General features: G+C 59.9%; 1 long non-coding RNA gene across 1 annotated transcript; it reads right to left on the bottom strand.

The window, feature by feature from the left end:
• Positions 1-2108: 2108 nt before the first annotated feature.
• Positions 2109-4094, bottom strand: LOC121024459 (uncharacterized). The gene is made up of 3 exons (XR_005787704.1): positions 3912-4094; positions 3302-3382; positions 2109-3074 (listed from the first exon to the last, which is right to left on the bottom strand). It is a non-coding gene; the product is annotated as an uncharacterized LOC121024459 (long non-coding RNA).
• Positions 4095-4452: the final 358 nt, after the last annotated feature.

Raw genomic sequence — 4452 nt, 5'->3', positions numbered from 1 at the left:
CCACCCAGGCGCCCCAGACTCGAAGCTTTTAATGCCATGACACCAGTGGCTGAATGCAAAAGTCCCAAGGCAAGGGGACAGTAAGAGTTCCCCGCGGAAGGTGAGGCGGCTGGGCTCCACCAGAGATTCTGGGCCTGGACTCTGGAGAGCGGGCTGTGAGGCCCAGGAGGAGGCCGGGCCCAGCCCCGACCCCGCCTGGAGGCTGCGGAGTCCAATGGCTTCAAAGGGCCACAGGACCCTGGAGCTGGGGACAGACAACCCCCGTTTTCTCTCTCTGACTGGTCCCCTGTCTCCACTCCACCCCTGGAGGGGTCTGCAAACTCCATCTGAGGCGGTAGGCACCAAATCAGGCCCTGCCTGGCCCTGAAGCCGTGTGTCCCCGGCCCAAGCCCACCCGACTCACTGGACGCTCCCTAGACCTGACACATTCACAGGGGGACTCTCGCCCCGTTCCTCTCCCCTCCCTAAGGGATACAGCAAATTTTGTCATCCTTAATACGGCTTCCTGGTTTAAAACATTTCAAGCAGAGCCAAGGGCAGATGGTGGGATCAAGGTCTCCCAGCCCCCAGTCCCCATATGCAGAGGCCACCATGGAGACCGCACAGCGTGGGGGAGTCGGAGGGGCTGTGGGTTCACTTTGAATATCACGGAGATGTCCCTGCGCCAGCCCAGGACGCTGCCACATTGTGCCTGGGCTGCAGACGGTCCAGCTTCACTCCGGGGCGCCTTTGCGTGGACCCACGTTCAGGCTGTTTCTGGCTTTGCCCTTAGGAGCAGGGCAGTGATGGAAATCAGGCCGTGCACGGTCACCCATGTGGATGTTCCCACAGGACGGATCCCAGGAAGGACACGGGCTGGCGGGACACAAGTCTTTATAAGGCTGACAGGCACTCCCCACCCCAAACTGCAAACTCCCATTCTGGGGTAAGCGGGTGCCTGTCTCTCTGCCCGTCCCCTCCTGACCCTTTTCCAAACTGCCTAGCTTCCCCAGGGGGAAAGTACTATCTCTGGGCGGCGTGTACCCTCACTTCTCTGATCACGGGTGGACTTCAGCATCTTTCCGCAGACAGCCATTCCTGCTTCCTTTGGCAAACGCCCAGACCGCCTGACCCGCTTCTAGGAGGTTGCGGCCTGGGCCTTACTAACTCATGAGAGTGCTTCCTTGGCGGGGGAGGGGGTCAGCCCAGTGGTGGGCATGTGAGTTACAAAGTCGTCCCCAGTTTGTCACACATCCTTGACTTAAAAGGCTATTTCGGGGCACCTGAGTGGCTCAGTCAGTTAAGCGTCCTACTTCAGCTCAGGTCATGATCTCACAGCTCATGGGTTCAAGCCCCGTGCTGGGCTCTGTGCTGACAGCCCAGAGCCTGGAGCCTGCTTCGGATTCTCTCCGTCCCTTTTAGATGAATATAAAAAAAATTTTTTTAAAGGCTATTTCTATGCAAAATGTCACCATTTATAATTTAATTAGAGTGATAAACTCTTTTCTTAACTGGTTTCTGCTTTTGTATCACGCTGAGAAAAGCCTTCCTCATCTCGAGACTATTGAAGTCTCCTGTTTTCTTGGAATGCTTTTGTGGTTGTGATTTTTTTTGCAGTCCTGATTCTGGGCCAGAGGAAATTTATTGTGGAGGTAGGAGTCCGATGTTTTGTTTTGTTTTGGTTGTTTGCAGATGGCTGCCAGTTGTCCCAAACCCTTAATTAAATAATGCCCATTTCCTCGTGGCTTTTGAATGCCAAATAATCGTATGCTGAACGATGACAGAAACCTCTGATCTGTGTGTGTGGTGAACTGCCCATAACAAAACGTTCTGGTTGGTTCTCTGATGGTCTGCCCTCCGGGAGGACGAGAGCCTTCTGTTCCAGAACTTTCCAGAACCTTCTGCTTAGTCATCTTTCTTTCTTTTTTATTGTGGTGAAGTACATATAACATAAAATTTACCGTTTTAACCATTTTTAAGGCTACCTTCCGGGGGCATCAGTACCTTCGCGTCTTCGTGAAGCTATCACCGCCACCTATTTCCTGAACCGTTTTCATTTTCCCAAACTGAAATTCTGCACCCCTTAAACACCCCTCCCCCTCCCCACCCCCAGCACCCACAATCCTGCTTTCCTTCCCTGTGGCCCGAGCCCTCCAGGGACCTCATGGACGTGGACTCCCAGTGTCTGTCCTTTTGTGACTGGCTTATGCCGCTCAGTGTCCTCTGGAAGCTGGAGCCAGGACTTCCTTTTTAAGGCCAAGTAATACTCCGCGGGCTCAGCCATTCGTCCATCAGAGGACGTTTGAGTGCTGCCACCTTTTGGCTACTGTGAGTAACGCCGCTGTGAGTGGAGACTTACACACGGCTGTTCGGGTGTTTGCTCGGAAGGGGAAATCCTGGATCACACAAATTCTGGATTTAAGGTTTCGAGGCCATAATGTTTCCCACAGCAGCTACACCACTGCACGTTCCCACCAAGAGTGCACAGGGTTCCAATTCCTTCACATCCTGGTCAGCACTCATTTTGTCTGTCTGCCTATCTTTTCCGATTGTAGCTTCAACCAGAGGTGGCGTCTCGTGTGGTGTGACGTGCCCTGCCCTGCCCTGTGACTAACGACGCTGAGCACCTTCTTTGGGGACACGTCTGTTCAGCACTTCCAGGCTATTATTCTCGCATCTTTATTCCCTACCTGGACTTTAGAACTGGTTGATGTAGCTTTAAAACCACATCTTGCGGCTGCTTTTGCTGAGTTGTATTCGATGTACAGATCAGTTTGGGTGGGACTGTGGCCCCGCTCACCCTGCTTGCTTTCTCCGCTCTCCTCTGGGTTCCTGGCTCCGTGTACCTCATTCTTTCCACCCCCTCCCTGTGGCTCCAAGTACTCCCATACCTGATGGTGCCTAAAACCACCCTCTAGCTCAGTCCTGAACTCCCAAATGCTGCCGCACAGCTCACCTGCTTGTCCTCTAGGCTCTGCACCCCTGTGTCACTCTCTCAAGGGCTGACCCCTGCACATCTGGTCCCAGGCTGGCCAGGTGACTGCTGGGAACCACCCTTGCCTCCCCCCTCCCTCACCTTGGAGGAAGTCAGGATCCTGGGAGGAGACAAGACACAAAGAGAGAAAAGGACTTTTATGAAGGGCCATTTCCCAAGGTGTGTACAAGGGGCAGGTGAAGCTCTGGGTAGGGGCTGCTCCCAGAGCCCTGAGAGGGAAGGAAAAGCGCCCCCGGGCAGGGGCTGGGGCCTCAGGGAGAGAGCAGGTCCGTGCCCAGCAAGGAGTTGGGGAAATTCCCCAACCTCTGGGCCGGGGGCCAAACTCACCCGGAAGCCAGAGGGCGTGGGGGATGGGGCCACTGATGTAGTCCGGAGCCCAGGGCGGGGAGCGGCGGGAGGACGGCAGGCCTGGGGGGCAAACCGGAATTCCCTGTCCAACCTCTTTCCTCTCCTCCGTCCCCACCTTCTCCAGCCCAGGGCCTCTGGTTCGATTCCCCACCCACTCCCTTCGGCACCCAGAGTTCTCTAACACCCTGATCTGGGCAGGTCTCGGCTGGCATCAAACCCTCGTGCGGCGCCACGTTGTCCTTGAGATGAAGTCCAAACTCCTTGCCCACCCAGATGCGGGTCCCTCCCCCGGCCTGCTCGCCCTCACCCCGGACCTCTCCCCTCCGGTGCTCCCCGCAGGGGTCCTGTGCCGCGGGCGGCCCGCCCCCTCCTAGCGCCGCCCACCGCGGTGGGTTTCCACCCCGTGTGCCACTCCTCTCGCTCCCACGCCCAGGTCAGGGCGTGGTGACCAAGAGGGCGGCAGACGGCACAGGTGCAGGGCGGGTGGGCGCCGTCGCGGCAGTGAACGCCCGGCGGCTGCGGCCGTCCCACAGCCCAGGCCGCCCAGCGCAGCGCCCCCACCGCGTCGCCCCGGCCTTCGGCGGCTCACCTTCGCTCAAGGCCCTCCCCGCACCTGCAAGGCAGGCTGCCGGCAGGGCCGTCCCCCCGCGAGGCGTCTCCCACGCTGCCCCCGCCCTCCCCCGTCTCCCAGCTCCCGGGCCACGACGCCTCTGCGGTAACGCCCAGCACCGAGCCAGCGGCCCGTGGGCCCCGACCCCGGGAGCGGTGAGCACCTCCCGAGATCCCGGACGCACCCGCCCCTCGGCCCCCAGCCGACGCCCACGACCCCCGCCCCCAGCCCAGCCCGGAACGCCCCGCGCCTGGGCGCCGGGGGCGCGGGCGGGAGGGCCCGGGCGGGCCTCGGGGACTCCCTTCCCCTCCCCCCAGGCTCCACCCGCATTTGGGCGGGCGGGGCTAAAGGTTAGGGGCTGGGAGGGCTCCCGGAGCGCGGTGAAGCGTTAAGCCGCGGGCCCAGGGCCAGGACTGCGGGCTGCTCCCGGCCCCAGGGTCCGCCGGCCACGCGGGGGCAGGTCTCCCAGCCGAGGCCGGGGCGGGGCGGACACTGGGAGGGGAGGGCGTCTGCGGGCAGG

This window comes from Herpailurus yagouaroundi, unplaced genomic scaffold (assembly GCF_014898765.1).
Source record: "Herpailurus yagouaroundi ecotype Mexico unplaced genomic scaffold, PumYag 64978, whole genome shotgun sequence".
In the NCBI taxonomy this organism is placed as follows: Eukaryota; Metazoa; Chordata; class Mammalia; order Carnivora; family Felidae; genus Herpailurus; species Herpailurus yagouaroundi.
Note: the sequence above shows the minus strand (reverse complement) of the source record. Positions and strands in the feature narration are given on the sequence as shown.